This window comes from Panthera uncia (assembly GCF_023721935.1).
Source record: "Panthera uncia isolate 11264 chromosome D3 unlocalized genomic scaffold, Puncia_PCG_1.0 HiC_scaffold_8, whole genome shotgun sequence".
In the NCBI taxonomy this organism is placed as follows: domain Eukaryota; kingdom Metazoa; phylum Chordata; class Mammalia; order Carnivora; family Felidae; genus Panthera; species Panthera uncia.
The window spans coordinates 25,790,167-25,803,324 of NW_026057586.1; the positions used below are offsets into that span (position 1 = coordinate 25,790,167).

At 51.3% G+C, this 13,158-nt stretch overlaps 1 protein-coding gene across 1 annotated transcript in view; it reads left to right on the plus strand.

The window, feature by feature from the left end:
* Positions 1 to 47: 47 nt before the first annotated feature.
* The window catches only part of ZBTB7C (zinc finger and BTB domain containing 7C), a 350,350-nt gene continuing 337,239 nt past the window's right edge, over positions 48 to 13,158 (plus strand). Inside the window, exon 1 of the mRNA XM_049620109.1 lies at positions 48 to 217. The gene's annotated coding sequence lies outside the window, so the exon portion shown is untranslated. The remainder of the gene's footprint in view (positions 218 to 13,158) is intronic.

Sequence of the window (13,158 nt, forward strand, 5' to 3'; positions counted from 1 at the left end):
AGGGAGGAGCTGCCCGCGCGCCCGCCGCCGCCGCCGCCGCCGCCGCCGCTCGGCTCCACACCCGCCGGCGCAGCTCCGCCACGAGACTCTGACAGCGCGCGGCCCGCGCTGCTCGGGCGCACAGGCACGGACGGACCGCGGCGGCGGCGACGGAGGACGCGAGGACCGCGGCCCGGCGCCAAGTGCGGCAGGCGCGCGGGGCTGGCGGCGCGCAGAGGTGAGTGGCTTCGCGCGCCGGGCTCGGGCACCGGCGGCGAGGGTCACGGTCTCTCCCGCACCTCGGCCGCCGAGGCGGGTCAGAGGGTCGCGGGGCTCCCGGAGGGTGGCTCCGCATCGCCGACGCCGGCAAGCCGTGTCGGGGCTGTTGCTAGGAGGCCGGCGGTCCGCGCGCCCCGGGGCGCCGGCGGGGGCAGGGGCGCCCCCAGCGCGGCGGGCAGGAGGCGGGGGGCTGCGGTGGCTATTCAGGGGCTCCGTGCGGCAGCCATGCAACGAGAGGAGGCGGGAGGAGGAGGGAGGGAGGAGGGGAGAGCCAGCGGAGAGCGAGCCAGCGAGCGGGCGCCGCGCCTCCTGGCTGGCACCGCGGCCCGGAGCGAAGTGGCGCGCGGGGCTGGAGGGGAACTTCTGCGGACGCGTGCGGCCCGGGGCTCGGCGGCGCCTCCGGGCCGGGACAGGGCGGGCCCGTCGGCAGCCACAGGTGGTTCCTGCCAAAAGTTTTACCGCACTTCTGCCGGGAAGGCGCCGGAGCATTTTGGAGAGTGACGGTTTCCTGAGACTTCGGCACCCGCACCTCACACTGTCTCATCTCGAAGACGAGAAAGGGGGCTGGAAGGTCTGGGATCCCGCATCTCGCGACGCGGCTCCCGGGCTTCGTGGCCGTCTCTGCCCGGGGGGGCGCCCTTGTGGGGACCTCGGGGCTCCCGCGGCTGTCCTTTGGGAAGCCTCGCGAAATGGGCTCACGCGCGCGGTGCCTCGGTGCCTCGGGAAAGTTAGACTGAGGCCAGCCCGCTACCTGTCGCCCACACGGGGCAGCGCGGGGTCTCCTCCTAGGAACCGCGCTCGTCTTCGCTCCTGGCGTGCCTATCTCTTGCTCCTTTGGGATCGAATCGTCTCTGGCCGCTGTGCTGCTTTGTTATTCGGGCTGCCTGTCTGTTTCTTTAGGAGGAGCCAAAGAAAAGGCAAAGCAGCCGCAACTCTCCTTTCCTTTGAAACCAGCTGTGGAGGTTCCTACCCAAACGTAGGCGAGGAGGGTCCAGGGCCGAGGGGAGCCCGGAGTCGGTTGTGTGTGCTCCCTGCCTGGGGAGCTTCACTGCATCCTTGGCAAGGCTCGGGCTGGGATGTCTGGGGTCTCTGAGACACAAAGAGGATGAAGGTGGGAACAGAGCACCCCTCCGAAGAGGAAGATGTGCCCTGGTCCGCTCTGGGAGAGAGGCTCTGGGAGAGAAGTCCAGCGGTTTGGCCGGCTTCCTCATTGGCCGGTTGTCGAATCCAGGGCATCGAGGTTAGAACCACCTGGGGAGGTCCGGCCTGGGCTGAAAGGAATCTTTATCCCCGGAGTGGGTTTGATACCCACCTGGTGCAAGTCTGCACAGAACTGCGTGAGAGGTGGTTGGAAACACTGAGTCCTTCATTCCTGCCGCCGCTCCCTAGTCCCCTAACCCCACCGAGTCCCTGAGCAGAAAGCGTGCCCTTTGCTTTAAAAAAGGTCACAGAATTTTGAAGCCGAAAGATGTCCTAGAGATATGAGGAACATTCATTTTACAGATGAGGAGACTCAGGCCCAAGGGAAAGTGACCTGTCACAGCGGTTAGAAACCCCGGGAGACTAGAAATGACATCAGCCTCCCAGACCAGGGTGGAGAGAGTTCCTTGGGCAAGGAAGGCCTTGTAGGGCCTGAGATCAGAAATGCCACCCCACACCCCAAGCCGATCGTGGGCTCATTGTCTGGTACTTTCTGCATCCATGTTTGCCAGCGAATGTGGTATATATTTCCTGTCCTCTGCCCTTGGCTCAAAAAAGAAAAAAAAAATCAGGACTATCACTGAAGATTCCAGTCTGACTCTATTCCAACTTTTCCTGCTCCCTCATCACCCCAAATTCCTCAAACTCCTCTGGTAACATAATGCAGCTTGATTGGCCAAGATGAGTTTGCAGCTTGTCTCATTGTGAAGCACCCTCTTTCCGTAGGATGCCAGAACTCTGTTTTCCTGGTAATTAGGTTTTACAGATATTTTTGAAAGGGAGCCCAATTCTGGATCAATTACACTTGGACACAAATGTTGTGCTGTTGTGGATACCAAATGAGAAAGATGGGCTATTATCTGGGGGTGTTGGAATAAATGTTGTTATGAGTGTTTGACACAGCTATTAGACATCAATGAGTGGGTTTTCAGTAAATGTTTTTTACGCCGTATTTTATTGAGCAAACAAAGTGTCTTAATTAAAAAGAACTGGGAGTTGGCCACTTAGATTTTAGCCACTTGTTTCTTAGCAGTGTGTATGAGTGGGAAGGATTTGAATGGTAAACAGACTGATTGTTGAGAGAGCTTCCCCTCCCAAATCAAACTATTCTAGGGCAATGCTCATCCTTCGATATATATTGTCATGTACATCCAGCAGAACCATATTAAATCAAAATAGGTCTGGGTGCGGCCTTTGTCGATCTGTATCAGTCAGAAGTGACTTGTGAGAGAGAATATTTTGTAAGTTTTATTGCTTTCAAGGGCATGCAGTATCAGGAATTCAAGGCTCACGCAATGCTACCGAGTAGAATTCTTCTGCTCTCGTGAGCAGATAAGAACCAGTGTCTCCCCAGCTGTGACTGGGGCTCCTGTAGATGAGACCAAGACCGGGCATCATAATGACAGTCCGGGGTTACATTTGGACAGTGTCTTTTCACTTTCATTGCATGCTAATGTCAGGGCCATCCCCAGCAGGTGCACAGTTCAGCCCAGCCGTTTGTCTGTCTTAGGGACGGGGAAGCTGAGGCAGAGAGAGGAGAGGGTGTTAGTCCTACACTTCATGGAGTGCATTAACGTACTCTGGGCCTTCAGCTCAGGGTTTCCGGAGGTGCTTGGGGTGTAAGAGGCTGCCTGAACATATTGCCCACTACCCCTCTCCAAGCACTGCCATTGCAGAAGGGTGCAGAGGTGTGGTGGGGCTACAGTGACAATTCATGGGAGGCCACTCTCTCTGATGTTCCCCACCCCCGCAGTGGGTGAGCAGTTTCCTCCCTCTTATAGCAGGCTGTGGGAACTTGGGGGAGGAGGGACCAGCTGGCTGAGGCTGGGGCGGGGGTGTGGGATCTGTGCCTGTGTAGGGCTGAAGGAGTCCAGGCTATTTATAACCCCTCCTCTCCTCCTGGGAAGAAGAGACTCAAGGGTCTGGAACCATCCTCAGTGGTGACTTCTCCCCAGGGTAGCTGTGCCTCACTGGAAGAAAACCACCACCCATCTGCATGGTGGTATTGTTGTGAACTCTGACCTGCACGGAGGGGTCCTGTGGGGCCTCTTGGAACCTCGGCTGCTCTGGGAGTTTTAAGATACAAAGATTTTCTAGAGCCAGTGTGTGCACTGTTTCTCAGGCTCTGGCCCCGCCCCCCTCCCCCCTTTACACAAAACGAGGCTTACCCCAGAAACCTCACAGGGCAGAACTTAAGAATCTGCAAAAGTGGGGGACTTGGCTTTTCTGAATAACGGTAATAATGATTTTTATGCGCGGGGAGATTCTGAAAGCGACGTAGCAGATACGGTTCGCCCTGACCATGAGCTGAAGCATTTCTGTGTGGTGCTGACCAGGGAGGTGTGGGGCTTGCGCGCAAACTCTCCCTCCTTGCCCACCCCTCCCCTGGACCCCTGTGGTCCCCCTCGCCTTGACCCTCTTCAGACCAACACCTGAGTCCTCTTTTGTCTTCGGGGAAGCGGTATCTGTCACGCCACTGGTTACAACCTCATCCCTGCCACTGGGCATATTTTCCCCCTGGGTTGGTGGAGGGAAGAATGAGGGTGGGTGGTGGAGGAAGCAAGCAAGGCACTGAGCTTGTCTCTCGGTTCAGCCCCTTGCAGTGAATTAATCCTCCCATCAGATCCATTTCAGGGGCTCGCGGCAGGTTTTGCCAGGGAGAGAAGACAAGCGGGGGGCCCTGCGTGGAGAGGTGGGTGCCGGGCAGCCCCTGGCCGCGGGTGGTGCCTCCCGAGCCTGGCCCGGGCATCACTTGCAGGGGGGTCTCGGGGGCGGGGCTTGTGTGTTGCTCGTCATCACACCCCCAGCACCCGGCACCAGTCCTGGGCCCTGCAAATGTTTGCTGAGCGAGTGCTGGGGGGCACTGGTGGGTGGGTGGAGGGCGGTCAGGTTTGCTTCTTCATTGCCGCCAGCAGCACGCCTTGGCATGGGGAGGCCAAGGAGGCAGAGAATTGGGGTGTGCGTGAGAAGAGCCTGGTTTCCACAGGCATTTTGAGAGCCCTGGGCCAAGCTGATTGGCCATTTCACACGGCCAGAGATGCTGGGAGCAACAGACAGCGATGGAGTCTTTTTCTAGGAGCTGCCAAAGCCCAGTCCGACCTCACAGATCAAGCAGAGTGAGTTTCCTTTTGTCAGGCAGGTGGGCCACTCCTTTGCTTACTCTCTTGTGGGGACCCTGGGGTCCGGCCCCTGCCTGCCTCGGGGACTCCCTCCACTGCCTGTACTCCACCCTGCTGGATCTTCTTTGTTCTGCGAACACATCAAGCCCATGTGTTTCTCCTTGACTCTTCTTTTCATGTGGCGTGTCCTTCCCTCAGAGCTTTCCCCAGTTGCCCGCCATCCCCTACCCCGCCCCGCCCCGCCCCTTGTCATTCAGGTCCCAGCTGAAACAGCACCCCGTCTTACATTCTTCATAGCACCCACCTCTCTCTCGGATATACTCTTGATTTTCCTCTCGTCTCTGGCTTGTCTCTCCCTTTAGAACGTAAGTGCCACGAGCGCAGGGACCTGGTCTGTTTTGCTCCCCATTGTGTCCTTGGCCCCAGAACAGCACCTGGCATGTAGCAGTGCCCGAGGAGATAGATGGCGAGTGGGCCTGCCAGTGAGTGCCAGGGGTCTGTGAAGATGAACCATCCAGGGGCCCTGCCCTCTGATCTCTTCAGCCGACGGGCACAAAAACTTGCTCCCCTAGACTCTGATGGTGGCAGGAAGGGAAGGTGGCATTCACGAGACACAGGCCGGGAGGGCCACGGCCACCTGGCGTTAGCCCTGACTCTGACAAGGCCGGCTGGCTCAGGCAGAGGGGTCTTCTTTGCGATGGTATGTTAGGGGTCCGGAGCCCTGGCAGCTGAGCCGCCTCCAGGCCTGGAGCTCCTCTGGCCGGCTTGGCTGCCACCTCTCTCTCTGTTTATTTACTTCTTTGGTGAGCGAGAGTTCCAAGCATACTGCCATCCTTGGAGAGTCAGGAATGTTGTGTTTTTCCACCGGCTCCATTCATTCGCCGTCTCCTCGGAACAGCTGTGGACAGCTGGCTGCCAGCGTGGATGTAGGGAGGGTTTCTCGTCAGGGCCAAGGGGTGCACTCAGCCCTGCAGGAATGGGGGATTTCGTTTGCGTTTCGCACCCTGCTGGTTCCCAAATTCCCAAACCCCACTGACGTGGTGCCTGTAAAAACAGATTCATGAGGAAATTAAAAAACTATTAGTGTTCAGTTTACCGCTTCTTTTCTGATTATGAAAGCAATGAGAGTCACGATAGACACTTGGGAAAATATCGAAACGTGTAAAACTTAAACCAAAAACTGTGACAACACCCTAATTTTGGTGCGTTTCCTTCTAGTCTTTTTTCCTGTTCCCACCAAAACCCACACGCATGTGTGTGCACGCACACCCCCCCACACACATATAAGTGTATCTTAAGATTAAATGTGGTTTTCTGAAACTTTTAAAACTCATGCCATCTCTTTTTTCAAAAATGTTTATTTATTTGTTTTGAGAGAGAGAGAGAGAGAAAGTGTGTGAGTGAGCGTGCAAACTGGGAGGGGCAGAGAGAGAGGGAGACAGAGCATCCCAAGCTAGCCCTGTGTTGTTAGTGCAGAGCCCCATGCAGGGCTCAATCCCAGGAACCATGAGATCATGAACTGAACCGAAATCAAGAGACCGACTCGTAACTGACGGAGCCGCACAGGTGCTCCAAATTCATGCCATCTCTTCTTATTTTTTTTTAATGTTTATTTATTTTTGAGAGAGAGAGAGTGCGACAGTGTGTGAGCAGGGGTGGGCAGAGAGAGAGGGAGACACAGAATCCAAAGCAGGCTCCAGGCTCTGAGCTGTCAGCACAGAGCCCGACGCGGGGCTGGAACTCACGAACTGCAAGATCACAGCCTGAGCCGAAGTCAGACGTTTAGCCGACTGAGCCACCCCGGTGCCCCTCATGCCACCTCTTAATAAACGGAAAGGTTTCTTCTCTTGGGAGTCTGAGCCATTCCCACCGTGAATCACTGATATTTAGAAGAAATGTATTTTCCACATTTCCCCACTGGCGGAGAAGATTTCAGTGAGCTTTACCTTCTACGGTTTAAATTAGGAAAATGGTCCCCACCCCCAACACATGGCCAAAGCACTTAGGAAGTTACTGCTCACTCCTTATCTCTCTCCATCACTGTGTGAAGAGAGACATCACCATATCTCCTTACTGAGCATTCTATCACATTTACCAATGCCATCATATTCTATAGAAACATATTTTAATAGATGTGTAGCATTCCTTCAAATTACGTATCATACTTGATTTAACTATTACATGCCTGCAAAAAACCAAACCCAGTACCCATTCACTAATCATTCCTTGACCTAAAAGTAAAAATAGCAGGACAATCTTGAGAAGTATGAGCCCACGTCATTGGATTAGTGTGTTTAGGGCATGAATGTCTGGAGACAACCTTCGCTCCTTCAGGGGCCCGGGGGCTTTGTCACCATTACCGCCATGTTGCCAAGGCCTGGAAGAATGCCCACTGCACTCTAGGTGCTCAGGAAATATTTTGCTGAATGAAGGAAATGCAGAAGGCTTCCTGTGGGAGGAGAGACCATGATTGGGCCTGTCTGGCCATGTCAGGGCCTCTTTGGGGAGTGAGTTTGGCTGACAAGGGAGGGCAGGGCCCTGGGGGTGAAGGGGTGAGGAAGATAGTCACGTCCTGGGAAGCGGGAAAGGGCAACACGAGAAGCACTTCTCTGACTTACCAGTTTTGGGGGGTTTTTGGAGGAGGTGATGTTTAGGTGGAGTGTTGATATAAGGGGCTAGAGATGCTTAATTCCCTGGAGACAAGAGGGAGAGGGCACCCAGGTAGGAGAGCGGGCTGTGTGGAGCCTCAGAGTTGAGAGAACAAGTCTGTCAGCCCAGGACGAGGGGTGTAGCTCCACCAGGATCTGGAGGCCCTTCAAAATGGCGGCTCCTTATGAGCCCAGAACCCAGTTCCGGGGAGGATGGGCCCTTGTGGGTCACAGAGCTCCACCCTGCCTCCATGGCCGTACTGCAGGTGGGGACACTGAGGCCTCAAGAAGTTAAGGGACGGTGAGGAGCATGGGTTTTGGAGCTGATCAGACCTGAATCCTATGGCTTGGCCACTTTTTCTGATCACGTTGGGCATGTTGCATAACCTCTCAAAGCTCTAGTTTCCTCGTCCAGAAAATGTTGAACGCCAGATTCACGGGGTGGATGGGGAAATGAGATGACGTGATACAAAGACGCGGCAGGACTCCCGACAAAGACTGAGGCGTGTGTAACGTGGAAGCCACTGTTATTCATGCGATTGTGAATTCTACTCCAAACCTGAAGGGAGAGGAGGGAAGGCAGAGGATTGGGGCGCCCAAACATCTAAGACTGTTTTCTTCCTCCGATGACCATTGGGAAGCCACTGTTCATGAGGGTAGAATCAATGTCACGGGAGGGGTGCCAGAATCCCTCCCTGCATCCCTCCGTGGAAGGGGAGATACACTTGCGAAAATCACCCTGAGGCTTCAGAGGCTCGTTCTAGATGTCACTGGCGGGGGCACATTATTTACTCCTCAACTCCTGGGCATGAGTTGGTCTTTAGAACAGAGACTGGCCACACAGAGAGTGGCACATGGGGCAGGTCAGTTCTGCTAACTGGGAGCTAAATGGGTAACAGCACATGACCTGGAGCGGGGCAGCCTGGTAAAAATATAGTGTGGCTCATCTATGTCATTTTAAGTTTCCCAGTAGCCACATTAAAAAAAAAAAAAAAAAAAAAAAAGTAAAAGAAAGCAGAAGTAAAAAGTGAAAAGGAAATGCATTTAGTTTAACCCAATATATCCAAAGTGTCACCATTTCTACCTGTGCCCCTTGTCCCATTGCAGGTGCTCAGCGGTCCCCCGGGTCAGCGCAGTCAGCCTGGGGCCCAGGTCAGGTGGGCCGGTCTGGGGGGGCTGGTGTTACAGGGCGGGGCGGGGGAAGACAGCTGGGCCTCTGGGCAGGAACGAGTGAAAGCCAGTACCTTAGGGAAGAAGCAAAGGCTTGCGGGGCCTGACTTTTGTCCTGGCCCAGTGGCGGGTGTGTTGTGTATGCCTGAGGGAGCCTTCCCACCCGTACGGGCCTCAGTTTCTCCATCTGTAAAATGAGCTGGCATTACCTCCAAGAACCATTCTTGGCTCTCATTTCCTAAGACAAAGCCATGGAAAACAGACTTAGCCACTTCCTAACTTGGAAGAGGTTGGAGATGCGGCTTGGAGAGAAAGTTTGGGCGGCAGAGAGATTGTCCAGGCCCCACATTTTCAAGTATGTCATAGAAAGTTCTGTCTGGACAATTTAGAGAGACACGTAAGCCTCTCTAGCAATGGCCAATATCCACTCACCACCATTACGTTGCCTTTATTTAAAAGAAGGTTCTGGGGACCGAGGGAGCCGAGTGCTAACAATTATTTGTAAAAAGCGACGTATTTTCATTGTCTTTAAATCCTGAAGCGTCTTCTTGTTCCTGGGTCATCCCAGATGGCTGTGAATGGCAGGCATAAAAGCGGGGAGGGGCCCGCAGGAAACATTAGAACAAAAAAGGAAATCTTCCAGCTCTGTCATCAACGGGCACTCGGCCTGTCCAGAGAGGATGTGGGAAGAGGGAGGAAAAAGGCAGCAGGTGTGTTTGGAGGGAAGGGTGTGTCCGCAAATGTATTTTAAGCTCCCGAAGTTAGACACATTGGTTTTATTGCACTCTGGCGAGGAGGGATTTGAGGTTTTTATCGCCCTGCCACAGACAGACTCTCTTTCTCTTTTTAAAGGAGTGTCTCTTCTTGTTAAATTAGATGCTCGTCAAGTGACTAGGTGTATCTACCTGAGGACCTCTGATTCCCACACGGGGAAGGGGCCTGCCTGCTTTAAGGGCTGGTCCAAACACTTCCATTCACAAATGAGGAGACAGAGGGTCAGAGAGGCCCCAACACCCCCCGGTTGCCCATCAAGGCCGCGGAGGTGGCCACAGCTGCCGGGGCATCGTTTCTGCCACGCAGGGCTTCCTCGCCAGATTTCGTCTCCTCCACAGTTTACAGATGACTCAACAGGCTGCCGTGAACCATTTTTTTAAATGAGGATTTCTCTTGTATGTTTTCCTAGATTTTTTATTACTTTTCCACACATTGTTTGCCTTGAATTTTTAATTTAATTTTTGCGAATAGGTCAATACTTACACGGTTTAACATTCAAAAGGTACAAAAGGGTATTCAAAACGAAACATCTTTCTCTCTCCTCGTCTCTTGGTCCCCTTACTTTGAGGCAACTGCTGTCACTGGTCTCTTCAGCGTAAAGACACGTTGTGAACATACAAGAAAGTATGTATACACGTGTGCAGGTATACGTACACGTGTGTCTGTATTTTTGAAGGTTTTTACCCAAATGGAAGCATACCACACATCCTATATTTCACTTTACATTTTCCACTGAACACAAAATCTTGGGCACATCTGACTCTCCGACTATAAAGAACTTCTTCGTTGTTTTTTGCTTGTTTGTTTCCACTACATAGATTCCATTGTGTGGGTATTCCTTGACTTAGTGAACCAGCCCCTTAGAGTTAGAGATTTTAGATGTTTCCAGTCTTTTGCTTATATAATACTCTTGGTTTAAAAAAAAATTTTTTTTTTACATTTATTTATTTTTGATAGAGACAGAGCATAAGTGGGGGAGGGGCAGAGAGAGAGGGAGACACAGAATTCGAAGCAGGATCCAGGCTCTGAGCTGTCAGCACAGAGCCCGACGTGGGGCTCGAACCCACAAACCATGAGATCATGACCTGAGCCGAAGTTAGATGCTCAACCGACTGAGCCACCCAGGCGCCCCTATAATACTCTTGGTTTTTACCCATTGATTTTTGTTATGAAAGCAATCCTTGAGTTTTCTATCGACACATTGACAGCATTTTAAATTTGCTGATTTATTGTTCGCAAAATAAAGAATAAAATTTCAAAGAATAAAGTTGCTTACCTGTTTGAGGGTTAAGAGGAGAATAGACAATTTTTTGCATTGAACTTTCTGGAAAATGAGTTAGTTGCCTTGTCGACAGTCGTGTATTAAACCCGTGTTTCTGGAGTTCCTACGATGTGCTGGGCAGGTGGTGGGGGAGGGGGAGGTACAGGGTGCCCGGGAGGGGGCTCTGGGCCGACTGGCTGTGTACGAGCAGCAAGGCTTTCTGACCACAGCTTGGGACGTCATGTCCCTGATTCCTCTCCGCTGCCTCTCTCAGCCACTGCCCACCTGTTCAGATTCCAGAACCCCTATTCTTGCGCTTCACTTAAATGGACACTGAGTTTCCTGGAGAGTATTCAGGGAGGGATGTGAAGAGATGGTGTAAGTTTCAACATGACCTGTGTCATGCTCGTTGAAGAAGTGTCCCCTCGGCAGGAAGGCCTGGGTAGGACGCAGGAGGAAATCCATTTTGTTAAGGGAGGGTCAGGCTTAACTCCCAAGCTGTTAACTCCCAAGTTAAGGGTCAGCAGATCTTAACTCACAAGCTGTTTATGCCCTCTGTCCAGTTTGTTTGTTTGTTTGTTTATTGTTTAGTTTGACCTGCTTTAGCTCAGTTCTGGTATGCTTCAGGGGATGTCATCCTGTTGACCTTTGCATTAAACAATAAGAATTTGGGAAGAAATAAACCACTTCCTATCAATGATTAGAAACATGTATTTCAGTCTAGAAGCAAACTGGGAGGATTTTTTTATTTCATTTATTTTTTTAATTTACATCCAAGTTAGTTAGCATCTAGTGCAACAAGGATTTCAGGAAGAGATTCCTTAATGCCCCTTCCCCATTTAGCCCAGCCCCCCTCCCACCACCCCTCCAGCAACCCTCTGTTTGTTCTCCATATTTAAGAGTCTCTTCTGTTTTGTCCCCCTCCCTGTTTTTATATTATTTTTGCTTCCCTTCCCTTATGTTCATCTGTTTTGTCTCTTAAAGTCCTCATATGAGTGAAGTCATATGATATTTGTCTTTCGCTAATTTCACTTAGCATAATACCCTCCAGTTCCATCCACATAGTTGCAAATGGCAAGACTTCATTCTTTTTGATTGCCAAGTAATACTCCATTGTATATATATATACCACATCTTTATCCATTCATCCATCAATGGACATTTGGGCTCTTTCCATACTTTGGCTATTGTTGATAGTGCTGCTATAAACATCGGGGTGCATGTGTCCCTTCGAAACAGCACACCTGTCTCCCTTGGATAAATGCCTAGTAGTGCAATTGCTGGGTCATAGGGTTGTCCTATTTTCAGTTTTTTGAGGAACCTCCATGCTGTTTTCCGGAGTGGCTGCACCAGCTTGCATTCCCACCAGCAGTGCAAAAGGGTTCCTCTCTCTCTGCATCCTCACTAACATCTGTCGTTGCCTGAGTTGTTCATGTTAGCCATTCTGACAGGTGTAAGGTGGTATCTCATTGTGGTTTTGGTTTGTATTTTCCAACTGGGAGGATTTTTTATTCATTGACCAATATCTGTTTCCTATGGCATTTTAGGAAATTGCTTTTTGGGGAGCTACTTAAAACACTGTTGTAAAAATGCAACTACCAGCACATAGGAATACCAGGTCACTAAAATCCCAGAGGTGTGCATTTACCCATGTCTTAGAATTCTGTAGATGGATGGTTCTATATTTCAACTTCTATGAGAACCACTTGCTCATGACTTTGTTGTTCATGAGAATTCATCAAGGATGAGAATTCGTCTCTTGTTATCCTCTGTGTGATGTGGGCCAAACAATACACATTGTTGGGGTGATGCATGGACAGAAACAGAAGAAAGGATTTGGGGGCTAGGAAATTCTGTGTAATGGTTAGGTGGTGAGATGTTCTGGAGAGATTCAAGGACCCCATTCCAAGGCCTCTGTTTGTATAAGCTTCCCCCAGAGGATTTATATCCATCTTTATAATCTCAAGGTTTCTCTGACCTAGTACTGATTTACAAATAAATACAAACCACTTGAACAAAAAAGCCTGCCTGTTATTTTCCTGACCATTGGTATCTGTGACTTAGGAATCTGTGCCATGATGAAGCATTATTAGATTCAAAACTCAGCGGATGAACTGATGTCCATCTCAGGTTCCTTGCTTCTACTTTGCAAAATATAGAAAGCTCCCCGAGGGAAGGAAGTGCCTCCCATTTCTGGCTGCCCTCTGATGTTAGATGTGCTTGCACCCATTCTGCAGATCATCTGCCAAATCAGACTTCAGCTGGTTTCCAAAACTCAGAAACTGTGTGCACAGGCCGGGTCGTACAGAAGAGAAAGCGGAGGGCGAAACCCCCCTCGCTGTCCTGCCAGCCATTGGAAGATCGGGGAGTATGAGCTTGCCTTTGTCTACCTGGAGCCCTGGATATTTTCTTACACTGCTTTTGTGGGGGGTGGGGGTGGAGAGGAACGTTGTAAAAGTGAATTATCTGATAAAGTAACATTTCTGCTTACATTATAGAAAACTAAATCACACTGTGTTCTGTCTTCGTCGCTTTGCCAGAAATTTCTCATGACAGATTCTGATGCACCAGACCGAGCCACCTGGCTGAGCGGCACCTATTTGCAGAAGTCATTAAAAGCCATTGTTTAACTAAAGGCTTTTCTTTTCCTTCCTTACAATTTTCAAGACCCTGCATTTGCACAGACCTGACTCAGCAACATTCTATTTTGGGAATTTGTTACCTCTTT